Raw genomic sequence first — 27,435 nt, 5'->3', positions numbered from 1 at the left:
AAAGAGGACCAGATTTTTATTTTATATCTAGGGAAGTGTCATTCCCTCGTCTGATTTTACCTTCGTTCTCAGGGATGGATGGAGCCAGGATGGTAGCCAACCTTAGGTACTTGTCTGTAGGTATTTTCACGAAGAGTGTGGATACAGGGAAGGCCTACATCTTAACGTCTGTCAAGTGTCGCAACCCCGAGTCTCACACTAGGTTCAAGTCCTTAGTATTGGCTTAGAAATGCATTAATCCTACCTGGATTGGTCTTTTGATTTTTAGACCTGTGAGCTCTTTTGGCATTATCCAGGTTATATCTGTGCTCCTTGTTTGATCTCATATCTAGAATCAGACACAAACATTAATCATAGTCCCACAACAATTATCAATAAATGGCAGGTTCCCATAGTCTAAAGCTGTTTGGGTGCGTATTAATAATAACAACAAGTATATATATTTAAACTAATATTGTAGAATAAAAATTAATATTGATCATATGTACCTTAAGTACATAGAAATGAGAAAAAGGGAAAAAAATAAAATAATGTAAAAATAATAATAATAATAAAATAAGGAAAAGAGAAAAAAAAAGGAAAAAGGAAAAAAATTAAATTTAGGAATTCAATGTGTCAAAAGCAGAATAAAACAGTTCCACTTGTCAATGTATAGTTATCTCCAATGCATGTATAGGATACAGTCAATCAGTCTCAACAGAAGATGCTCTCTTTACATGAGAACAGTGAATCCAAGAGTCCTTTTCTCCAACCTTTATAGATGTTGGAGTAGTTAACAATATTTGGAATGGTCCTTCCCAGGAAGGCTGGGTTGCTCCTGTACGCTGGAAGTTCTTTATATACACGTTGTCTCCTGGGTTCAGGTCGTGAAGTGAGAAGTCTAGTGGTCCAGCTTGTACTGCAGCTCCGGATTCATGTAGCTCACGTAGTTTGTGCTGTAACTCCTGTATATAGGAAGCAATAGTAATATCTCCCCCTAATAGCGATGTATAAGCCGGGGAGAAAGGCTTAGCCTGTATAGGCGGATGTCCAAAAAGCATCTCAAATGGTGAAATATGTAAGTCTCCTCTAGGCCTGCTTCTAAGATAAAATAGGGCCAAAGGGAGAATTTCAGGCCATTTTAAATGGGTCTCAGTGCATAATTTTCCAATCATAGTTTTAAGTTCTTTGTTCATCCTCTCAACTTGGCCTGAACTCTGGGGATGATATGGAACATGGAATTTGGGAGTTATCCCCAAGCAAGAATATATCTGGTTTAAGACAGAATCGGTAAAATGACTCCCTCTATCGGAGTCAATACGTGCTGGTAGGCCAAAACGAGGAATAATTTCTTTTAAAAGCACCTTAGCAACAAAAGCTGCTGTGGCTCGGGCTGTAGGAAATGCTTCCGGCCATCTGGTCAGTTGGTCTACTATGACCAAACAAAATTTATATTGTCCAGCCTTTGGCATCGTTATAAAATCTATCTGCAGGTGCTCAAAAGGTGTGTAAGCCAGAGGACGTCCACCAAAGGCTTTACCACGAAAGGCATGTTGGTTATATGCCTGGCAGGTAGGGCAGGATGAACACACTTTAGAGGCTATGGTAGTTATACCAGGGGCTATCCATACTCTCTTAACAGAGTCCACGATGCCCTGGGTACCAAAATGACCATTTTTATGAATAGATTGGCAAATTTGGTTATAGAAACTTCTAGGGAGCAGGGGTTTTCCTTCAGATGACACCCATACTCCATTAATTTGTTTTGCTTTAAATTTTTGTTTCCATTTTTCCACTTCCTTTTCATTATAGGAGAGTGATAAATTTAAATTTTCAGTGGTTGTTAATGTTAAAATTAATCCAGGTCCTTCTATGGCTGCTAGTTTTGCAGCGGCATCTGCTCGGTCATTTCCTCTAGAGACAGGGTCTGAGCCTCCTGTATGGGCAGAGCAATGAACTACAGCTAGGGCTTTAGGCAGTTTGAGAGCAGAAAGAACTTCATTAATAATTTCTGCATTAGCTATGGATTTTCCAGCTGAGGTTAAAAATCCTCTCTGGAGCCATAGCATCCCGACTGAGTGACAAATGCCAAAAGCATATCTAGAATCCGTATAAATTGTTGCCTTTTTATCCTTGGCAATTATACAGGCATGTTTCAGAGCTATGAGCTCTGCTCCTTGAGCGCTAATGTTAGAAGGTAGTGAAGCTGACCATTCAGTGGCAAATTCTGAGACTACGGCAGCTCCAGTGTAACGTATGCCATCCCTCATAAAAGAGGAACCATCGGTAAATAAAATCAGATCTGTATTGTCTAAGGGAGTGTCCAAGAGATTATCTCGAGGCTTTTCTGCCATGGACACTAATGTTTCACAGTTATGTAGTGGTTCTCCTGAAGTAGGTAAATCTGGAAGCAAGGTGGCAGGGTTAAGAGTTGAACAGCGTTTCAAGGTAATATTTTCACTATTTAATAAGGTTATTTCATACCTTGTAATTCTCTGATCCGAGAATGCCTGTGTTCTATGTTTTACCAATAATGCTTCAATCTCATGTGGGCACATTATTGTTAATGGACATCCCAATACTAAATCAACGGTTTTTGTTACTAGTAAAGCAGTAGCAGCCACTCCTCTAAGGCATGGTGGTGCTCCTGCTGCTACTGGGTCTAGTTGGGCAGAATAATAGGCAATTGGGCGCTGAGAAGGTCCCAAAGTCTGAGTTAAAACGCCTGAGGCTACTCCTCTTCGCTCATGTACATATAAAGTAAATGGCTTGTTGTAATTTGGGATGCCTAGAGCAGGGGCAGATAAGATAGCCTTTTTTAGCTCTGATAGAGCTGACAGGTGTTCAGGCTCTAATTTGAGGGGTTCAGGGACTACATCCCTTGTTAGTGCTATAAGAGGTTTAGTAATTTCCCCATAACAAGGAATCCATTGTCTGCAAAACCCTGTTGCTCCCAGAATTGCTCTTAACTGTTTTTTAGTAGTAGGAGCACTCAATTTTTGAATATTCTCAATTCGCTTGGGAGAAATAGAGCGGGCACCAGCTGTCAGAATGAACCCCAAATATTCTACTTTGGGGAGACACCACTGAACTTTGTCCTTCGAGATCTTATGACCTCTTTTGTGCAATTCCAAAAGAAGGTGTTTGCTATCTTCTTGACATGTTTTTGCATCTGTTGAAGCCAAGAGTAGATCATCTACATATTTGATTAATTTGCTATTTTTAAATGTTATATTGTCTGTGTCTTGGCTCAAAATTTGCTCAAATAAGCTCGGACTTTCGACATAACCCTGTGGCAGCCGACACCAGGTATATTGTGAGCCCTTCCAGGTGAAAGCAAAAATATGTCTGGAGTTTTCATGTATTGGTATTGAAAAAAAGGCTGAACACAAGTCTACTACTGTAAAGTATGTAGCTGTGCTAGGAATAGATGAAATAATAGTATGTATGTTAGAAACTACGGAGTGTCTCTTTATAACGTGATTATTTACTGCCCTTAGATCCTGTATAAATCTATAGATGTGCTTGCCATCGGGCCCTTTTTTTGGTTTTTTAATTGGTAGGATGGGCGTGTTGTATTCAGATTTGCAAGGGATTATTATTCCCTGTTCTATTAATGAGTTAATAACTGGTGTAATACCCTCAATTGCCTCCTTTGAGAGGTGATACTGAGGGATAGAAGGAGGTGGGCTAGATTTAGTTTTTATCTGCACAGGAACAGCAGATTTAAGCAAGCCTACATCAGAAGAAGATGTGGCCCAAAGAGACTCAGGTATATCTTTAGGTATTTCAAAAATGGAAGGCTCTTTTGCATCCTGGTTTTCCGAGAGAAGTACAGGGAGTAATTTTAAAGATTCCTCTGGTACTTCTAATGATAATGAGCCATCTGGGGAGCAGGTTATTGTGGCTCTGAGTTTGCATAGAAGGTCCCTCCCCAGCAAATTTAAAGGGGAGTCAGGCATCAAAAGGAAAGAGTGTTGTACCTCTAGGGGTCCTACAGACACCATTCTAGGAGGAAGTCTTTTAACTCTTTGGGTTATTCCTGATACTCCCATTACATTCTCTGAGCCAATAGAATAACATTGTAAATCAGGTTTTCTCTTCAATACAGACCAGGAAGCTCCGGTGTCTAATAGACAATCATAATAGGTGTTACCCACCTTTAAGGTAACATGGGGTTCATTAGTATGGGGAGGGCAGTGGATAGGGACAACGGGTAGTAGGACATCAGGGTCCGGGAAATCAAAGGTTGTATCCTCTGATTCCTGTGCCCCAGCCCCCCCCGGGCACCATCATTGTTTTTGGGATATTCCTTGGGCACCCCCCTGAAGGGCACCTCTCTGAGGGTCATTAGTACCTCGAGTAGTTTTTGGACGAGCGCCATTTCTCATATATTGTTGAGTATTATCATTAAAATTTTCTTCAATTTGAGCATTGTCATTAATTTCCCAATTCCTATTTCTATAGTTCTGGTTTCTAAAGTTCTTATTTCTATATTCATTATAGTTATTATTTCTAAAACTATTATTAAACTGTGTATTCCTTCCAAACATCTTAAGAAAGGTTCTACATTCCATCATTTTGTGGCCCTTCTTCTCACAGAAGTGGCAAGTAATGGATTGATAATTGGATTTCTGGAGAGGGGCAATTGTCGTTGGTTCATTACCCTGCCCACTTTCTAATTTAGTTATCCTATCTATTAAATATCTCATTTTTTTCTTCATTTCCTCCATGTCATCATCATTTTCTTTCTCCTTTTCTTCGTTTCCCTTTAAAACATATATAGCTGTTTTTCGCAATTCTTCAAGGTCCATATCTGACCATCTTGGGCATTGTGTTTTGAAATAAATTTTAATTGCTTTGCAAGAATTGTTTACAAAGATTCTTCTAGCTTGTCTTATACTACTCTCTTTAGTTAAGTCCCAATCTAAGTATCTGTCCCCAAACTCGATAATTCTGTCCATAAATCTGGAGGGTGTTTCATTTTCCTTTTGCTTAATTTTTTCCAGTTCCATCCACTTATCTGTACTGTCCGCACATTCCTTCATGGACGTGAGGATGGCCTCTCTACAACGGTATAGTTGTAGATAATCCTCAGGATTGTTATAGTCCCATTCGGGATCCTGAGATGGCCAATGTGCTGCATTACGCCCCCTGGTTTTGTTGACATGAGCAATTATTTTATTTTTTTCACGTTCACTTAAAAAAGCCTGGAGTAAGCTCTCAACGTCCTTGTAAGACGGATTATACTGAAAAAATATGTCTCCCATCTTTTTTGTTACTAGAAAAGGATCTTGTTCATATGTGGGAATATTTCGTGTAAATTCATTTATTTCTTGGGGAGTAAACGGTATCCTATGTCTTAAAGTCACCACATCCCCATTTCGTCCTATTTCAGGTACTTCTCTTAGAGGAAACAGGCCTCTAGTTGGATTTTGCACCTGTGGGTCAGTTTGACAAGGACAGGTTTTTCTAGGGGGACAAGATCTCTCTTGCATTGGAATTTGGTTTTCTGTAGGAGAAGGAACATGAGAATCTGGGATTGCCGGGGAAGGGTTTTGGGGATTAAATTCAGACAAGATTTGCACTACACGAGAGAAGCAGTCTGTTAACTTGGCTATAGGAAAGGTATTTTCCATCTCTATTTCAGGGAAGGAAATTTCCTCATTCAAAGGTTCAGAAACAGGTCTATTTCTGGTAGAGTGGTTGTTTGTCAATTGATCCTGTAAGAAACTTTTTAGATCTTCTAATTGGGCTTGCATTTTATCCTCAATTTTTCCTATTTTATCTTCCATATTTCCCATTTTATCCTCAATATTTCCTATTTTATTCTCAATATTTCCTATTTTATCCTCAATTTTTTCTATTTTATTCTCAATATTTCCTATTTTATCCTCAATTTTTTCTATTGTATCCTCAATTTTTTCTATTTTATCCTCAACATTTTCTATTTTATCCTCAATATTTTCTATTTTATCCTCATTTTGCTTTATTTCCTCCTCATTTTGTTTTATTTTCTCCTCATTTTGTTTTATTTTCTCCTCATTTTGTTTTATTTTATCCTCAATTTGTTTTATTTTTTCATCTCTAAATATAGTATTGAGGAGTACAAAAATGACAGTACCTATTAATATAAAAATTTGGAGGTATCCTTCATTCCTCAATGCCCCTACTTCTTCAGCTGCCTTATAATTGTCAAAGGATATAGTACTCATTTTTATATGTATATTTTGTAATTTCACAAAGCAAGTGGGGAGCAGGGCAAGCAGCAAACTTTCCACAGGCTTTTTCTTTTTACAATAGGTGGCTCTGAGTCTACAACCCTATACAGGCTAAGGGCCTATTGTATTGTAAATTCTCCTTCTTTACAAAGTGTATGTGGGTGGGTCCCAGCAATCTTCTTTGGCCCTCAGGCTAAAGCCGCTATGACCATGTGCTATCTTCCTTGAGCAAAGCCCACTTAAATTTTTAAGACTAGAAAGGCCAGGAAACAGAAAAAAAAAATGGGTTTTAAGTTAGCTCCCTAGCTGTATTCAGCTGTTTTTTGCGGGCTAGGAGCTCCTAAGAGCTCCTTCTCCTGAGGTTCCTCCTTGCTTAGTTGATTAGGTAAGCCTGGCCTGCCTCTCTCTACTGAGCCACCTCCTTAAAGTAAAAGGAGACGGAAATGAGAGACAAAGAGGAGAAGGAAAAAAAAATCCTGTTGACCCCAATTTAACTTAAGGGGTAAAGGGAAAAGAGAAAAGGTGTTTTATACTCACCTGTTCTGGCAGCTGTGTCTTTAAGCCAAGGTATTTGGTAACAGGACTGAGGGAGTGAGCAATAAGTGGGTTGAAAAGGCAAGAAAATTCAGGAAATTTATTGAGGTTCTAGAAACCTTCCAAGCACTAAGGCAGGGCCAAGAGCCAGGGGGGGGTAGCCGGGGTGGGATTTCTCCCAGGTGATAGTAAGGAGATCAGAAGACTGATAAGGTTCTTTTTTCCCGTAGTGGTTAGCCAAAACTGTAATGGGGAAATTTAAGGCTTCTGGGAGAAGGTTATAATATAGTAATGGTTACAAATGTGGCTACAAGATTTATATAGTATTTAACAATGGCCGCCAAGGAATTTACTTATGAAATTCCTAAAATGAAACACTCAAGTCAGAATGAGGTTTATGAAGGTTTAATCACACTGGGAGTAGGGAAAAGGTTAGGGAGAGAAGGAGAGAAGAGAAAAGGGAAAGAGGCTACTCAACCTCTGACCAAGGCAGAGGGAGTTTAGGCCTAAAGGCCCAGGTGGAAAGAACCAGTCCTTAACTCACGTGACCGATCTGAAGGAAAGCTGTCTGCGGGCGTCCTCTCTCTCCAAGCTCCTAACACCAACTCCCCTCCTAGCTCTCTCCACAGGAAGTTCCGCCAATCTCAGAGGCTGTTCCCTACCTCTCTTCCTGTGTCTCACAAATCCAATGGTTGGCTCTAGCTTGGCTTAGGACAGCCCAGGTGGGCAGTTAGTTATTTCTGATTAGTCATTGACTAGCGCATGCCCGTGTAGGTGGGTGTGCACAATTTTTGGGTGCTAGACCAAGATGGAGACTTTTAAAATTCACATATATATATACACACCTAATAATACCAGAAGCCTGTCTTCTTCCTGTGGACTATTTCCCCAATTTGTCTAGCATGAACTAATTAACTCATATGGCAATGGATTCTACTATCCTCTGTGATTTAAGCACCATTTATTTCCCAGTATTCTCTTACCAAGACCCCATGAATGGACCAAATTTGTCTCTTTACATCTCCTGAAACATGAGATTCTTTTCCTAGATCCAGGAATCTTCATCTATTCTGAACTAGATTCACATATAGTCATCTCCATATCCTCCCTTCTCTATAATCACTTAAATCTCACTCATTTCCCAAGCATAATTTAAGGTCAATACCCTTTCATGAAATTTTCTACTCCCTTACTGATCTCATTCTTATCTAAACTCTGGCAGCACTAATTACCAATGTAGCAGAAGCTGACTGGTACTATCAGAATCATTTTAGAAATGAAACAACTGAAACTTGTAGAAAACTTTGGGAAGTTCACTAAAAATGTCATTATAATTCAGTACATCATAAAAGATAAACTATCTTCTGATCATGTTCTGTTTCAATGATGAAAGTATTTGGCATTTTGATATCACATGGAAAATTCTGAGTGGTTCCTTGCTTCTCTCTTTAGACAAAAGTTAGGTCTTATTTGCTTCAATACTCTGGTGAAATCATATAACCATGAAATACTCAGTAAGAGGTAAGAGAAGTTACAGTTCCCCCTCTTACTATTATTGAGACCTCAGCAAGCCAGATAGGCAAGCATATGATCAGTCTCCTGGTAACCTTTTCTACTTTTATGTTGTTATGTTCTCATCTTAGTTAAATAAATGTATATTCTAAGATTCAGGTGTCCTAATTTCAAGAAGACTCTTTCTATAATAATAGCAACTAATTCATGAACAGCTTTAGGACATCCAATTGTCTCAAATTTATGAATGAAACTCAGAGGGGTCAAAGAGAGGTTCTTCATCAAAGAAGTCTACTATCAAGAAGACATAGTCAATTTTACCAACTTACACAAATTGGGTTTTGGATCAGTGAAAACTAAGGTGAAATATAAAATGATTAATCACAATGTCTGCATGCTACATTATGTTTTGATTAGGCTTAAGTATCAAACTCCAAGCAGAATGTAACAGTAATTATTTTATTCTTAAAATGTTTAAATGTTATTTTTGTTGTATGTCCATTTTTTATTTATAGTTGGGTTTAGAATTGCAGGGTAGGTCACCTTGGGCTGTATTTTAAGCTTCTTTGCTCTTTAAAAGTGCCTATTTTGGGGGCAGCTGGGTGGCTAATGGATTGAGATTCAGACCCAGAGGTGGGAAGTCCTGGGTTCAGATCTGGCCTCAGACACTTCCTAGTTGTTTGACCCTGGACAAATCACTTAATCCCCTATTGCCTAGCCCTTACACATTCTTTTGCCTTATAACCAATACCCAGTATTAATTCTAAGATAAAATGTGAGGGTTTATAAAAATTGCCTTATTGCAATACCCCCAAACCCATGATTCTTAAAAGATACAGAACAGTCTTGTATGAGTCAATTTTCCTTTCCTTAAGAGCTTACTCTTGGTTGTTTGCAGACTATGTGGTTTGTCAGGAGAAATTTAACCAATATGCATATGTCTTGAAATTTGCAGGATTGGATTGTCTTCTGGAGACATTTAAGGAATTTTTTTTCAATTGGCACTTTACTTTTCTTGCATTCAGAAGTTCTAGTTAAACTTGTATTAGTTCTTTAAAAAAACAAAAACACATATCTTCCATATTGGAATCAACACTGTGTATTGTTTCCAAGGCAGAAGACTATAAGGGCTAGGCAACAGGGGTCAAGTGACTTGTCTAGCATCACACAGCCAGGAAGGATCTGAATCAAATTTGAACCCAGATCCTCCCATCTCCAGGCCTGTCTCTCCATCCACTGAGCCACTTAGCTGTCTCCAGTTTATTTATGGTGTTAAGAGTTTTGAACCATCATGGTCATCTAGGACACATATAATCATTAAGTTATTTCTTTTCATCATTTCTTCCACATATATATCTTGTACATGTATAGAAATCATTATTTACTTTAACATTTTTATTTCCTTTAAGTTTGTCTTTCATTTCTCTTTGCATTTCCAGTTATCTTCACTTTTGTTTCTTTTATGAGATTTGTCATTGTTGATTCAAGTTTTTCTATTTTGCCAAATATTTTTATAGTATAAGCCACAAATCTGCTTTTGCAATTCTTATTTTTTCTTTTAAACCATTCAAGAACATTAAGGTATAGTTCAATCACCTCTTAGGAATCCATAGGTTTCATTGTCTCACTTGGTGCTGATTTATTTTCCTTTTTCTCATAATATTTGTTAATAGAGATCTGAAGTGTTTTACATGCTCCAGAAGCCATATCCCCTTCTGCTATTATCTTCCATATTAGCTTATCTGTATCTTGCATCATTCAGTCCATTAATAAACATTTACTAAGTGCCTACAATGTGAAAAACTACTATGATAAATGCTGAGGATACAAAGAAAGGTAAAAGATAGTTGTTACTATCAAAGAGCATGATCACAGTTTAATTTGGGAAATATGTCAATTCTGTAAGAATAAGATATAGGAAAGAAAAATTGGAGGTAAGCAATAGAGGACAGACACTAGACTAAAACCAGGAAAGATGTCCTGTAGAAGATAAAATTTTATTTGGAAGATGACAGAAGCCACAGAAACAAAAGGGCAGAGATGAGGAGGGAAATAATTTTGTATCTAGAAAAAAGTCAATAAAAACACTCAGATTCAGGAGATGGAGGGTCTTGTGTGAGAAACAACGAATAAGCCAGCATCCCTGGATCACAGAGTCCATTGAGAATTAGAGAATGTGAGATGAATATAAAAGAGAAGGACAGATTATAAAAGAGTTTGAATGTCAAACAGAGGATTTTACATTTGATCTTGGAGATGATAAGGAGTCTGTATTTGACTGAATGAGGAGGAGAGATTTGATAGATGAGTGGAGGATAGAATGGAGTAGGGAGGAACTTAATTGTTTCTTTTTCTAGGTTTCTTTTAGTTGCATGCCCAACTAAATGGTCTGCTCTTTATTTTATTGATATAAGCATTTATAGATATGAATTCCCCCCCAGGTTCCACTTTGACTACATCTCCTCTTTTTCTTTAATGAAATTGTTGACTATGTGATTTGTTCTTTGACTTCCTCTTTAGGATAAGATCATTTTGTTTCCAATTAATTTTAGTCTTTCTGCCATACTTTGTTGAGTGTAATTTTTATTACATATGATATACATTTAATTCTTCTGCTTTTTTACACTTGTATATGAGGTTTATATTCCTGATAATGGGGCCAATTTCTGTGAAGGTTCTATGTACTGATGAGAAAAAGGTGTATTCTTTTATATTCTCATTCATTTTTCTCCAGCAGTCAATCAAATCTGTTTTTTTTTCTAAAGTTCTATTTCTCTTTAGCTTATTTCTCATTTATTTTTTGGTTGGATTTATCTACTTCTGAGAAGGGAAGGTTGAGGTTCCTGACTAGTAACATTTTATTATCTATATCCTTTTATAACTCATGCAATTTTCCCTTTAAGAATCCATATGCTATGACATTTGGTGAATATTTATTTAATATTGATATTGTTTCATTGTGCATGGTGTCTTTTATCATGATGTAAATGGCTTCCATATCTCTCTTGATTAGATCAATTTTTAACTTTTGCTTTGTCTGAGATCATGATAACTAACTCTTTTTTTTTTTTTTATTTGAGCTGAGACAGTAGATTCTGCTCTGGATTCTTACTCTGTGTGTGTCTCTGATTTAAATGTCTTTCTTGTAGACAGCACATTGTGGAGTCTTTGATCCACTCTGCTACCCTTTTTGATTTTATGGATGAGTTCATCCCATTCACATTTATAGGTAGGATTACTAATTGTGTGTTTCTCTACGTCTTCTCCCTCACACCTGCTTACTCTTCTATCTCTTTCCTTTTAGCCTTTCACTGTTTAAAGATAGCTTGTTTTCAATGACCATCTCCCCAAATTCACATTCCATTTTGTCTATCTCCTGTCACTTATTTTCACTACATTTCTATATCTCTTTAGTTAGGTGGATTTTTACAGCTGACTTCTGAGTATCGGTTTTTTATTTCGACTTTGACCTTGTTCCAATGAGAGTAAGGTTCAAGTATAGTAACCCCACCCCATCACCTCCTTCACTGTATTTGCTTTTTATGTGTCTCTTAATAAGACATACTTTCCCCCTTCCATCACTCCTTTTCTCTTTTCTTCATGTATTCCTCTTTCCCATCTCTCTTACCTTTTTTTTGCATTCAGTCCATATTCTTAACCTTCCTTCCTTGTTTTTATGTATACTCCTTATGATTTCTCTAATAGTAAAAGTTAAGTGTCATAGATACTGTGCATTTTGAAATAGATCTAAGCCCTGGGAGACTACATCTTCCAGGACTCTCTACTGCAACTTCCTTGGACACATCCCACTTGCTATGTGGGAGGTATATGAGGAAAAATAAAAGAAGAAAGAAGCATGGGTTTGGGTGCCTTTTTCCCTGAACCTGGGTGGAGAGCTTTGGTCCCTGCATAGCTGCTAGAGATCAAACTTTCCTATAGTTTCCCAAGCCTTCCCTTTCCTAAAACCTGAAATAAATCTACTTGACTTTCTATTGAGTCTAGTTTTGATTTGGTTTAAACTCCCTAGCCTAGTTAAAAAGAAAATCTGGTCAATTTCTTTGGGCTACCTTCCTAATCTTCCTTTTCCCTATCCTTTCCCTCCTTTTTCCCTTACCACAATAACTTAGATATCTTGCATAGTTTAAGTACCTTAAGTATATTGAGTATCATGGATAACCTAATTACTTCAATGATCACCTTCTCAGGTATAAATGTATTCAATTCAACCTTATCAAAACCCTTAAGATTTCACTTTACCATTTTATACTTCTCTTGGATGTCAAAATTTATCATTAACTTTTCTTTTCAGTTTTGTTTTTGCTGGCTTGTTTGTTTGTTTGTTTATGTCAGGATACCCGGAAATTCCTCTATTTTATTTAACATCATTTTTTCTCCTGGAGGATTATGCTCAGTTTGGATGGGTATGTAATTTTAGATTGTAGTACTAAATCCTTTGCCTTTCAGAATTTCATAAGCCATGTCTTTCAGTCCTTCAAAGTAGAAGCTGCTAGATCTTAGTGGTCCTGACTTTGCCTCCTTGATATTTGAATTATTTCCTTCTGGCAGCTTAGATTACTTTTTCTTTGGCCTTGGATATTTTACTTTAGGATCACTTTCTTGAATTTTTGTGTTTCTTTTTCCATTTGTACAATCTTACTCTTTATAGAGTTGTTTTCCTCCATGTTTTTTGTTGTTGCTGATGGTGATAGGGTTTTGTTTTCTGTTTTTGCCTCTATTTTCATTTGGTTCATTCAATTCCTCAGTGAGTCTTATTTTTTCCCAATCAAGGTATTTTTGTGCCTCACATTTCTTTTGGACTATCCTAGTATTTAGGAACTTGAATTCTTTAATGAATTCCCCCTCAGCTATTCAGTTTTTCTGTCAAGTCTTTCATTATTTGGTATTTTAACTTCTTTTCAAGACCTTCCAAGGGGTCTTTTTGGGACCTGACATCTTTTCACATTTTTCTTTGAGGCTTCACATGTCCTGCTTTTTTTTCTTTTTTCATTTTTGTCCTAGTCTAAACTCATATTTTGGTTTTCCCTTTCACTAAAGTAACTCTCTATGGTCAAGATATATACATATATATTTCATTCATCCCCTTCTTCCTCCCCCCATTACCTTATCTAACTGTTAAAATTGCTGTCTGTTCCAGGGGTAAAATTCACATTGCTTCAGCTTGCATAGTACTCTTCTCTAGTATTTTGATTAGGTACAGCTGCCCTTGTTTCCCTCATTGTTCTTACTGATGAGGTGGCCTTGTAGGCTTGTTCTGGGGATGTTTGCACCTATTTTGTACAAGTATTTTTATCATGTGCTACCAGTCCCCTAATTATTCTATGGGCTAGGCTTCTGCTGCTACCTTCTCCCTGCCATGCAGCCTGGGAAGGGGAGGTCCTTTACTCTTAGCTTTGACATGTTAAATGTTCTGTTGCCATGTGGGAAAGAATGGGATCTTTTAGTTCCAGTTTGCATTGTCAATCTCTTGTAGTCTCCAGTCTTCCTACCATGTAAGTGTTCATAATATCCTGTGTTCTATGTCTTTGATACATATAGAGGTATCTCTGGCTAGTTTCTTTCTTGTTCTGCAGCTTGATTGCCTCTTATGGAAGCCATAGTGGGTTGGGCTGCTCCAAGAGCTGCTGGTTCTCAAAGATCCTATGCTGCCTGGGGCAAGTCTATTTTCCTACTCCAGTGAGACATGTTCATTTCAGAATTTATTTGTTTTGAGGCAATTTAACATCTCTCTCTCTCTCTCTCTCTCTCTCTCTCTCTCTCTCTCTCTCTCTCTCTCTCTCTCTCTCTCTTCTCTCTCTCTCTCTCTCTTTCTCTCTCTCTCTCTCTTTCTCTCTCTCTCTCTTGTGTGTGTGTGTAGGGATCAGGGAAGTGGGACATCTTTATTCTACCATCAAAAGGTACAGCCCCCCAAAAGCCAAAACCCTAGATCACTCGGATCTAAGGAGCAGGCAGAAGGAAGGTCCCAGGACCCATCCGACCCAACCCAGAGTGCTGAGCCCATGGCAGCAGCAGGAGTTTCATGGTCAGCAAAAGGGCCCCAGGGATGGCTATTTTGAAGGACTCACCTTGAAAGCAACCTGAACCAGTCTCCAGGATGCCCAATACAGATGACAGGGAAACAGAGAGAGAATGGGGAAGCCTGTAGCCCCCTGGATGGATCATTCCATATGAGTCTCAAGGGAGGTTCCAACTTTAGGGCACCAGCTGAACCCAATCCCATCAGGAGCCCTCAGAGCTTCTGAAAGGACAAAAACCTCAGGGCCAGCAAAGGAGTTACTCAGAAGGGCTTATCTTGAAATCAACCTTGGCCAGTCTCCGGGCATTCAACCCAGATTGTGGAGGAGGAGGGTTTTGGTTCGGTGATCATTCAGCCTACACCAGCTGAACTTAATACCATCAGGAGACCTCAGAACCCACTGAGGCCACGAACCCTCCCCCCTTAGAGAGCAGGGTCTTCTGAAAGAACAGAAACCTAGAGGTGGAGTCAAGATGGCAGCCTAGAAGGAGCATAGACCTGGCAGCCTGGCCAGAGCTTTGGAGATCCTCCATATTTACTCCAGCCATCCAGGAATTTTAGAACTCAGAGCAAACCCAGACCAACCAAGCTGAACTTAATCCCATCAAAAGTCTCCAGAACGCAGGGAAGCCAAGGCTCCCCACCCATCCTCATTGACTACTGGACTTTAAGCCAATCAAAAGCCTCCAGAGGACAGGGAAACTCAAACCCCCAACAACCCTCCCCCAGAGACTACACCAAGAGATCTGTTAAAGCTCCAAAAGGGGAGGCTGATAGTAGTCCCTAAAAAAAAAAGAGAGGAACAAGAGCACAGACAAATACAGGGAGTAAAGAAGGGGTGAATTTGAGCAAACAATAGAAAAAGAAGAAAGAAACTACAATAGACAGCTACTACTCAGCAAATGGAACAGAGGGGGAGAGATCACCAAACGATAAACCAGAAATCACAGCAAATTGGATACAAGCTGTGGAAGAACTCAAAACACAACTAAGAGAGGCCGAAGACAATTGGGAAAAGAACTTAAAAATTAAGATAAGTCATCTGGAAACAGAGGCACTTGAACTAAAATAAGAAAATAGTGTCTTGAAAGCCAAAATCAGCCAGCTGGAAAATGAGGCAAAGGAGATGAAAGACGAGGTAAAGAGGATGAAAGATGATCTTCAAAGAAAATCAGACCAGAAGGAAAAAGACGACCAAAAAGGCAGAGATGAAATCCAATCTTTAAGAACCAGAATAAAACAACTAGAATCAAGTGACCTCACAAGGCAGCAGGACACTATAAAACAAAACAGAAAGAATGAAAAAATTGAGGAAAATATGAAGCATCTCATTCACAAAACAGACATTTAGAAAATCATTCAAGAAAAGACAATTTAAGAATAATTGGACTACTAGAAGACCATGACAAAAGAAAAAGCCTGGACAAAATACTAGAGGAAATTATCCAGGAAAACTGTCCCGAGATCCTAGAACAAGAGAGGAAAGTGGAGATTGAAAGAATCCACAGATCACCCCCTGTATTTAATCCCCAACTGACAACATCAAGAAATGTTATAGCCAAATTCAAGAACTATCAGACCAAAGAAAAGATATTACAAGCTGCCAAGAAGAAGCCATTCAGATACCATGGAAACATGGTGAGGTTAACACAGGATCTGGCTGAATCCACACTGAAGGAACCAAAAGGCATGGAACACGATATTCCAGAAAGCAAGGGAACTAGGTCTACAACCAAGAATAAAATACCCATCAAAACTGACTATATTCTTACAGGGGAATGTATGGTCATTCAACACAACAGAAGAGTTCCAAGCATTCATAAAGAAAAGACCAGAACTTAACAGAAAATTCGATGCCCAAGCACAGTACTCAACAGAATCATCAAAAGGTAATTTAAAAAGAGGGGAAAAAAACAAACAAAACAACAACAAAAATTTTTTAAGAGACTCAATAAGTTAAAATGATATGTATCCCTATAAGAAAAGAGGTCATTAATAACTCTTAAAAACTCTTGCTATCACCTGAGCAGCTAGAAGAATTATACTCAGAGGGAACAATGACAAGCTGTATAGGATGAAAGGACAAGACATAAATAGGTATATAGATATATGCATGCACAAATACATATACATGTGTATGTATATATACATATATATGACTAGAGCTAAAAAGAAGAGGTTATGACTAAAAGAAATGGGAAAAGAAACAAACGGGGGCTAAATTTATGTGTCACAAAGAAGCTCATGGCGGGAGGGGGGAGAACATCGATACACTGGAAGGGTAAAGAGGTTGGAGATAGGAAATACTCAACTCTTATGTACTTTGTAACTGACCCAAAGAGGGAAGAACAAGCCAATCCATTGGGGAAGAGAATAGATTTGCGCTCTATAGGGGAGTAGAAGGGTAAAAAACAGACTGGTGGGGAGGGAAGCAGTACAGGGGATGGAGAGGGTGGGGGGGAATTTTAAAAAGACTACAGGGGAAAATAAGGGAGGAAATAAGAAGGGAGGGGGGTAGAAAGAGAAGTAAAATAAGGGGGGAGGACTAAGAGGACTGACTATAAACAAACATTGGTGAAGAAGGAAATAGTGAAAGAAGAAAAGGCAGGACCAGGAGTAGAAATCAAAATGCTGGGAAATACACAGCTAGTAATCATGACTCTGAATGTGAATGGAAAGAACTCACCCATAAAACGCAAGCAGATACCAGAGTGGATTAGAATCCCAAACCCTACCATATGCTGTCTGCAAGAAACACACATGAGGAAGGTAGATACGCATAGGGTGAAAGTAAGAGGATGGAGCCAAACCTATTTGGCATCAACTGATAAAAAGAAGGCAGGAGTAGCAATCATGATATCGGACAAAGCCAAAGTAAAAATAAATCTAGTTAAAAGAGACAGGGAAGGTAATTACATCCTGATAAAAGGCAGTATAGACAGCGAGGAAATATCTGTACTCAATATGTATGCACCAAATGGCAGAGCATCCAAATTTTTAAAGGAGAAACTAGAGGAGCTCAAGGATGAAATAGATAGAAAAACTATACTAGTGGGAGATCTGAACCTTCCCCTATCTGAACTAGATAAATCAAATAAAAAAATAAATAAGAAAGAGGTGAGAGAAGCAAATGAAATCTTAGAAAAATTAGAGTTAGTAGACATATGGAGAAAAATAAATAGGGACAAAAAGGAATACACCTTCTTTTCAGCAGCATATGGTACATTCACAAAAATTGACCATGTACTAGGGCACAAAATCATTGCAAACAAGTGCAAAAGGGCAGAAATAATAAATACAGCCTTCTCAGACCACAATGCAATAAAAATAATAATTAGTAAGGGTACATGGAGAGATAAATAAAAATTAATTGGAAATTAAACAATATGATTCTCCAAAACCAGCTAGTTAAAGAACAAATCATAGAAACAATAACATTCATTGAAGAAAATGACAATGGTGAGACATCCTTTCAAAACCTATTGGATGCAGCCAAAGCAGTACTCAGGGGAAATTTATATCCTTGAGTTCATATATAAACAAATTAAGAAGGGCATGAATCAAGCATGAATCATGAATCAATGAATTGGGCATGCAAATTAAAAAACTAAAAATCCTCAGATGAAGACTAAATTAGAAATCCTAAAAATCAAAGGAGAAATTAATAAAATTGAAAGTCAAAGATCTATTGATTTAATAAAAAATACTAGAAGCTGGTACTTTGAAAAACCAAATAAAATTGACAAAGTACTGGTCAGTCTAATTAAAAAAGGAAAGGATGAAACCAAATTGACAGTATCCAAGATGAAATGGGAGTCCTCAACTCTAATGAAGAGGTTCTATGGTGGTTGATATCCTTTCTCATTTTGAGTCCCTTAGAGATGCCCTAGATCATTGACTTATTAATAATAATTAAGTCACTCACAGCTGTTTATCATACATTATTATTGTTACTATGTACAATGTTCTCCTAGTTCTGTTCACTTTACTTTCCCTCATTTCATATAAACCTTTCCAGGGTTTTTTTGGGATCATTTTGTTTATTTCTTACATCATAATTGTGTTCCATTACAGTCTTATTTGTTTAGCAGTTCCCCCATTGCTAGACATTGCTTCAGTTTCCAGTTCTTTGCCATCACAAAGGTGTTGCTATAAATGTTTTAGAAAATATACTTTCTTTTCATTTTTCCCTTGATCAATTAAGGAAATAAACTTAATAGTTATATTGCTGGATCAAGATGTATCCTCAGTTTTATAATTCTTTGAGTATAATTCCAGATTCCTCTCCAAAATTGTTCTGATGTTTCCACTTCCAACACTTGTCATTTTGCCCTTTTATCATTTTAGCCAATTTCTTACTGTAATTTTAGTAAATGCTTTTTACTTTGAACCAAACATTTCTCAGTGCTGTCCATTAGCACACGAAGCTCCTGGTTTTAGAGTATGGACCCACAGAGTAGCCTAAATTAATTGTTTTTGTCTTCTGGGATAAATATGAGATGGGGTGGCACTAAGTATAATGCTTATTTTCACTATCAACCAAATCACATAGGAAAGAAGAAGGGCAAATTAACATTATCATAGATAAAAAGGGAGACCTCACATCCAATGAAGAGAAAATTAAGGCAATCATTAAAAATTATTTTGCCCAATTATGTGGCAATAAATATGCCAATCCAGGTGATATGGGGGAATATTTACAAACAAAATTGCCTAGATTAATAGAAGAAAGAAAATTCCCAAATAATTCAATATCAGAAAAAGAAAATGAACAAGCCATCAAAGAACTCCCTAAGAAAAAATCCTCACAGCCTGATGGATTCACAAGTGAATTCTATCAAACATTCAAAGAAAAGCTAATCCCAATACGATACAAAAAATTTGACATGATGAGTAAAGAGAGAGTTCTACCAAATTCCTTTTATTACACATATATGGTAGTGATTCCAAAGTCAGGCAGATCAAAAACAGAGATAGAAAACTACAGACCATTTTCCTTAATGAATATAGATGCAAAAATCTTAAATAGGATACCAGCAAAAAGACTCCAGCAAGGCATCATGAGGATTATTCACGATGATCAGGTGGGATTTATACCAGGAATGTAAGGATGGTTCAATATTAGAAAAACCATCCACATAATTGACCATATCAACAAGCAAACCAACAAAAATCACATGATTATCTCAATAGATGTAGAAAAAGCCTTTGACAAAATACAATACTCATTCCTATTGAAAACACTAGAAAGTATAGGAATAGAAGGGTCTTTCCTAAAAAATAATAAACAGTATCTATCTAAAACCATCAGCAAACATCATCTGCAATGGGGATAAACTAGATGCATACCCAATAAGATCAGGAGGGAAACGAGGATGCCTGTTATCACCTCTAATATTTAACATTGTACTAGAAACACTAGTAGTAGTAATTAGAAAAGAAAAAGAAATTGAAGGTATTTAAATTGGCAATGAAGAAACCAAGCTATGACTCTTTGTGGATGATATGATGGTCTACTTAAAGAATCCTAGAGAATCAAATAAAAACCTAGTGGAAATAATCAACAACTTTAGCAAAGTTGCAGGATACAAAATAAACACACATAAGTCATCAGCATTTCTATATATCTACAACACATCTCAGCAGCAAGAACTAGAAAGAGAAATCTCATTTAAAATCTCCTTAGACAATATAAAATACTTAGGAATCTATCTTTCGAGACAAACACAAGAACTATATGAACACAACTACAAAACACTCTCCACACAATTAAAAATAGATCTAAACAATTGGAAAAACATTAACTGCTCATGGGTAGGATGAGCTAACATAATAAAAATGACCATCCTACCAAATCTTATTTCCTTATTTATTGCCATACCCATCAAACTACCAAAAAACTTTTTTACTAAATTCGGGAAAAAAAAACATAACAAAGTTCATTTGGAAGAACAAATGTTCAAGGATATCCAGGTAAATCATGAAAAGAAATACAAAGGAAGGTGATAACAGATGTCAAATTATACTATAAAGCAGTGGTCATCAAAACAATTTGGCACTACCTAAGAGACAGAAAGGAGGATCAGTGGAATAGACTTGGGGTAAGTGACCTCAGCAAGACAGTATATGAAGCTCAAAGATACAATATTTTGGGACAAAAATCCACTATTTGATAAAAACTGCTGGGAAAATTGGAAGACAGTGTAGGAGAGATTAGGTTTGGATCAACACCTCACACCCTACACCAAGATAAATTCAGAATGGGTGAATTACTTGAAGTAAACTATGTGAACATAGAATAGTATACATTTCAGACCTTTGGGAAAGGAATGATTTTAAAACCAAACAAGATTTAGAAAGAGTTACAAAATGTAAAATCAATAATTTTGATTACATCAAATTAAAAGTTTTTGTACAAACAAAACCAATATAACCAAAATTAGAAGGGAAGCAACAAATTAAGAAACAATTTTCAGAACAAAAACCTCTGACAAAGGTCTAATTACTCAAATTTATAAAGAGCTAAACAAATTGTACAAATAATTAAGCCTTTCACTTGCTAAGTTTTTTGAGTTCAGAAAACAACAGAAGCTTAGCAATAAGTCACTCCTCTTTCTGCTATGCATTGATATGTTCCATCCAAGTGTCAGCATACATCCTTCTGGTGACATCTCTACATTACCATTTGTTTATATGGAGTGTGTTTTCTCCAAAACTTCTTTATGAGGGAGTGCATCTATTCATCACAGCTACCATTTGTGTATTTTTCATAGTTATGGATCAAACCAATCTCATAAAATCTTAGTCTTTTTAATATGCCAGGAAAATATTATACTTTTTAAAAAGCCTATGAATTGCCTACTGGATTTGAGTAATGGGACAAACATTTAATTACTAAGAAGATCATTCTAGAAAAAGATTTAAAAAAGCCAATAGGCAAGGGACATGAATAGGCAATTTTCAGTTAAAGAAATCAAAACTATTAATAAGGACATGAAAAAGTGTTCTAAATCACTTATAATCAGAGAGATGCAAATCAAAACAACTCTGAGGTACCACCTCACAGCTAGTAGATTGGCTAACATGACAGCAAAGGAAAGTAATGAATGCTGGAGGGGATGCTGCAAAGTTGGGACATTAATGCATTGCTGGTGGAATTGTGAATTGATTCAACCATTCTGCAGCGCATTATCTGGAACTACGCTCAAAGGTTGCTTAAAGATTGTCTGCCCTTTGATCCATCCATAGCACTGCTGGGTTTGTACTCCAAAGAGATAATAAGGAAAAAGACATGTACAAGAATATTCATAACTGTGCTCTTTGTGGTGGCAAAAATTGGAAAACGAGGGTATGCCCTTCAATTGGGGAATGGCTTCACAAATTGTGGTATATTTTGGTAATGCAATACTATTGTGCTCCAAGAAATAATAAAGTGGAGGAATTCCATGGGAACTGGAACAACCTCCAGGAATTGATGCAGAGCTAATGGAGCAGAACCTGGAGAACATTGTACACAGAGACTGATACACTGTGGTACAATCGAATGCAATGTACTTCTCCATTAGTGGAAATGCAGAGTTCCTGAACAACTTGGAGGGATCTATGAGAAAGAATACTATCCACATTCAGTGGAAAAACTATGGGAGTAGAAACACAGAAAAAACAAATGCTTGATTACGTGGGTTCAAGGGGATATGGTTGGGGATGTAGATTCTAAATGACCATCCTGATGCAAACACCAACAACATAAAAATAGGTTCTGATCAAGGACACATGTAATACCCAAAGAAATTGCACATGGGCTACAGGAAGGGTGTGGGCAGGGGAGGGAGGGAAATAATGTGATTCTTATAACCAAGGAATAATGTTCTAAATTCACTAAATAAAAAAAAAATAACATAAAATTCATCTTTATTTAAATAAACCACAGTCAGATAAGAGGACTATAATTTCAGTGGAACATGGAGGGAGCTGAACCTAAGGACAGCCATTCAACCATAAATGGTCCTTATCAGATCCCTGTTGGGTGACCTTGATCTGATGGGAGGCTTATCCCTTAGGGGGGGGGTCTGTGCTTACCTTCTCTGGGGTATCTTCAACACCAATCAATAGACATCTCCTCAGGCTATCATAGTTGGCCCATTTCTGGAAACCCCATTTTTCAAAAATAGCCTCTCAGCTGGGGTCATCTCTCTCCCTTTACCTCACCAGTAGCCATATTCCTTCTATCCCTTCAACTCCTCCATTCACTGCTACAAACCTTCCTTGTTCCCTGTACCTTTTCAATCCTCAACAATCCCTTTAACTATTACACTATTTTAAGAATTTGACTTCATTAATTAATGGGTAGAAATTTATTCAGTACCTATGATGCCGGGCATTATGGTAAGAGCTTGAGATGAGGAACAATGGGCACAATTGCAATATTACATTGGAACTGATACAAAATACAAATGAATTTGAAATACAAAAGGGGGGAAATAACTGTTTTTGATAGACTCTTGTCAAATTTTAATTTTTTTAATTACAGGGATAAACAATTTTTATATTTATTTTTTGACATTTGAAAATTCAGATTCTCTTTCCTTTCCTCCCCAAAGCAGTAAATAGTCTTATATAGGTGATATCAGTCCTTTCATAAAATACATATTTTCATATTCCCCATGTCATGACAGAAGACATATATTACACATACAAAGCAAAACTCATAAGAAAATTAAGTGAAATATAGAAAGATTTAATCTGAAATCAGATTCCAACACTTCCTTCACTGACAGTGGATAGTGCTTTCTTTTATTTTTTTAAACACAAATCCTTTGTGTTTATCTTATACCTTGCTTTGGTGATAATAGTTTAATCCTTCACAGTTGATCATATAATATATCTGTTACTATATACACTGTTCTCCTAATTTTGCTCAGTTCAATTTGTATCAGCTATCATAAGTTTTTTTTAAACATTATTTTCATTTCATTTCATTTCCAAACATTATTCATTGGAAACAAAGATCATTTTCTTTACCACCCCCAACACCACCACCTCTCCCATAGCCGACACATGATTCCACTGGGTATCACATATGTTCTTGATTTGAACCCATTTCCGTGTTGTTGGTATTTGCATTAGAGTGTTCATTTAGAGTCTCTCCTCAGTCATATTCCCTCAACCCCTGTAGTCAAGCAGTTGCTTTTCATCAGTGTTTTTACTCCCACAGTTTATCCTCTGCTTGTGGACAATGTTTTTTAGATCCCTGCAGATTGTTCAGGGACATTGCATTGATTCTAATGGAGAAGTCCATTACCTTCGATTGTACCACAGTGTATCAGTATCTGTGAGAATGATTTCCTGGTTCTGCTCCTTTCGCTCTGCATCAATTCCTGGAGATTGTTCCAGTCTCCATGGAATTCCTCCACCTTATTATTTCTTTGAGCACAATAGTATTCCATCACCAACATATACCACAATGTGTTCAGCCATTCCCCAATTGAAGGGCATCCCCTCATTTTCCAATTTTTGGCCACCATAAAGAGTGCAGCTATGAATATTCTTGTACGAGTCTTTTTCCTTATTATCTCTTTGGGGTACAAACGCAGCAGTGCTATGGCTGGATCAAAGGGCAGACATTCTCTTATCACCCTTTGAGCATAGTTCCAGATTGCCCTCCAGAATGGTTGGATCAATTCACAACTCCACCAGCAATGAATTAGTGTCCCTACTTTGTCGCATCCCCTCCAGCATTCATTACTTTCCATAGCTGTCATGTTAGCCAATCTGCTAGGTGTGAGGTAATACCTCAGAGTTGTTTTGATTTGCATCTCTCTGATTATAAGAGATGTAGAGCACTTTATCATGTGCTTATTAATGTCTGTCTGAACTCATCTTGTTCATCATTTCCTAAGATGTTATAGTTTTATATTACAGCCATATGCCATAACTTGTTCAGCCATTCTCCTACTAGATGGTCACCCTTTCAGTTTCTAATTTTTTTGCCACTAGAAAAAGAGCTGCTGAAAATATTTGTTATAAATAGGTCCATCTCCATCTCCATAGTTTTCTCCATCTCATTTCTCCATCTTATCTTTTCTATATTTGTCCTTCTCTTTCTCTCTTTACCTGTTCATGAATGTTTTTCCTTCTGTTTATCTATATTCCCCCTTTTCTCTTCACTTTGGATGTCCCTCCCTTTTTTCCCCTCTCCTCTTCTAACTTCCCTATATAGTAAGAGAGACTTCTATATCTGAGTGTGGATATTATTCCCACTTTATGCCAATTCTGAGGAGAATAAATTTCTAGCATTAACCACTATCCCCCTCTTCTATTCTTTCAATGTATTGATTCTTACATTCCTCTTCCTCTTTATGAGAGATAATTTATCCCTAAGTTTTTCTTCTTTCCTCTTTTCCTATTGTATTAATCTTTCTCATCCCTTGATAAAAAAATTCCATTATATTCAACTTGCTCCCTGCTCTCTTTCTATATATCCTCCTATTCCCTACATAATAGTGATAAAGTTCTTAAGTATTTTCAGTACCTTAAGGATCCTAAATACTTTAAGTATATTACATCAAATATCATATATACCTTAAGCATCTTAGTTATCACCTTCTTACTAGAAATGTAATCAATTTAGTCTCATTGTTTCTTTTGACTGCTTTAAGTAGTTTAGATGTCTTTTGTTCTAAAGAAATCTAAATAGCCTATGTACCACTTTCCCATCAAGGATGTGATTATTTTAACCCCTTTGTGTGTGAATAAAATTAGCTCCACCCACCTTTCACAGTATACCCACCTTTCACAACATCCTGGTGTTTCCTGACTATAGCCTAAACCACTGTTGTCAGTGTAGGCAAGGCATCTGGCATCATCCTAAAAGTCTCAAGTACTCAGAGTCACCATGTAAAGCCATGGAGAGTGGAGGCAGGGGAGTATATCAGTGGTGACCAGGAAATATGCAGGCTATTTCTTCTTCCTGTTGGTACAGGAAAAGCAGCCAAAAGGAACCTATATGATAGTAGAACTTTTCTAAGTCATCTACTTTTCTCATTTTCCATCATTTTCCTCTATTCCTTTTTGATTAAATAAAATTATTAGATTTACAGCCAGTTTCAAAATTTTCCCTCTTAAATAATTTTTTTCTGTTTACCTTTTTAACACTTTTTCTGAGTGTTGAATTTGTTCATTAAATTTTCCTTTTAGCTCTGGACACTTCAGGAAAGCCTAGAATTTCTCTATTTCATTAACTATCCATTTCTTCCCCTAGAATAAGTGACTTTTGGCCTAGATACTTTGACTTGTGGAATATTATATTCCATGCCTTCTGAAGCTTTTATATAGAAGGTATTGTCTTGTCTAATTTTATTGCAATCTCACAATAATTGTTTTTCTTTATTGTGGCTTCTTGTAGTAGCTTCCCCTTGATTTGGGTTAGGGATTTCTTTCAGAATATAAACAGTGGATTCCTTTAATTTCTATTTTCTCCTTTTGTTAAAGAATATCAAGGTATTTTTTCCTGATAATTTCTTTCAGTATGATGTCCAGGTTCTTTTCTTGTTCACGAATTTCAGACAATCCAATGATTCTTTGATTAATTCTTTTCAATCTATTTTCTAGTTCAAAAGTTTTTTCCAGTGAGAAATTTCAAATTATCTTTTATTTCTTCATTTTTTTGGTATTGGTTTTATTGTTTCGTACTGACTTATGAATTAATTAGTTTCCATTTGTCAAATTTTAATTTTAATGGAGCCATTATCTTTCTCGAGACTTTGTACTTACTTAGGGAGTTATTCTGTTTGTGGTGTTATATTTCCTTTTTTTGGAGACTGTTTTCTGCAGTAAGTTTTTGTTCTTAGCTGTTGTTTTTTTTTTAAACCATTTTCCTTACAATGTTTTATAAGTTTCTTATTTGTTTTCTATCCTTTTGGGAGCTTTTTGAAGAGTTCATTTTGGGCTTGAAATTCTTTCACATTTTCCTTTGAGGCTTTATATAATTTCATTTTTGTACTGCTGTACTCTTCTGAGCTTTAATTTTGGTCTTTTCTCTTGTTGGGGTTTTTCTAGCTTCAGGCTTTTTCCATGTCTTTTGCTCCTTCTCTCATTAAAGTTTCCCTTTATTTTTTCTACATATTGAAGCTTACCTCAATTCCTTGGTTTGATGGGGTACTGTCTTGAGCTTGTACATTCCTGTGGTCAGCTCAGCTGTCTTGGTCTCAGATTAAGCACTCTCCAAAGATGACCTGGTTGGTCTGCTGTATGGAGATTTGCAGCTACTCAGTTCAAGTGATTGGAGTTGAATTCTGCCCAATCAAGACTGGATGTTATTAGGAGGAGTTCTTCCCACCACTCAACTATACTGAGTCACATCTGGTCTCTCTTCTGGCTACACAGCTATGCTTTCCTTCCACTACTGGTTGTTCTGTAGTGCATTGGATTCTACTCTTACTATGTTGAAATTGGACCAAGTTAGCTGTTCTCTTTCTCCTGCTGCTTGTACTATATTGAACCTTAGTCGCCCTGAGGTTTGTGTAGTGCTCCTTCCTCATATACCAAGGAGATCAGTCCTCTTCATTTTTTTCAATATTGTTCTGGGCCATAGCACTGTTTAATCTCTTCACTCATTGGTTCTGTCACTCTAGTATTCATTTTGATAAATTGTTGTTTTTCTGTGGTCTTTTGAAGTTTGATCAAAAGACTCTGAGTTTTTTCTTTTTTTAATTTCACCATCTTGGACTGATCTACCACTGTCATAGTGCTGCTACCACTAAAAAACAAACAAACAAATTCCCTTGTTTTTAATATATTTTTTTCCAAATACTGAATTAAATTTTGGAATCGGCTAACTGTGCAACATCAGAACACTTACTTTTTATTGAAAAGGTAAAAAGCAACACCAAATCATAAGAAATGGGAAAATTAAACCAAGATGAACTAACAGAAGATAAATAAAAAATAAGGATTTTTCATAAAATTTGGGATGATAACAATAATAATGATAATAACAACAACTACAATTTTTAAAGCACCTGAGGGAGCTAGATGTCTCAGTGGAGAGAGCCATGGCCTATAATCTGGAAAAATTGAGTTCAAATGCAATCATACACATTTAGTAACTATGTGGGTGTTAGTAAGTCAAAACCTCTGATGGGGATACAAAACCCA

This window comes from Monodelphis domestica, chromosome 4 (assembly GCF_027887165.1).
Source record: "Monodelphis domestica isolate mMonDom1 chromosome 4, mMonDom1.pri, whole genome shotgun sequence".
Lineage (NCBI taxonomy): Eukaryota > Metazoa > Chordata > Mammalia > Didelphimorphia > Didelphidae > Monodelphis > Monodelphis domestica.
The sequence above is the reverse complement of the archived record's forward strand: the minus strand, read 5'-3'. Positions refer to the sequence as shown.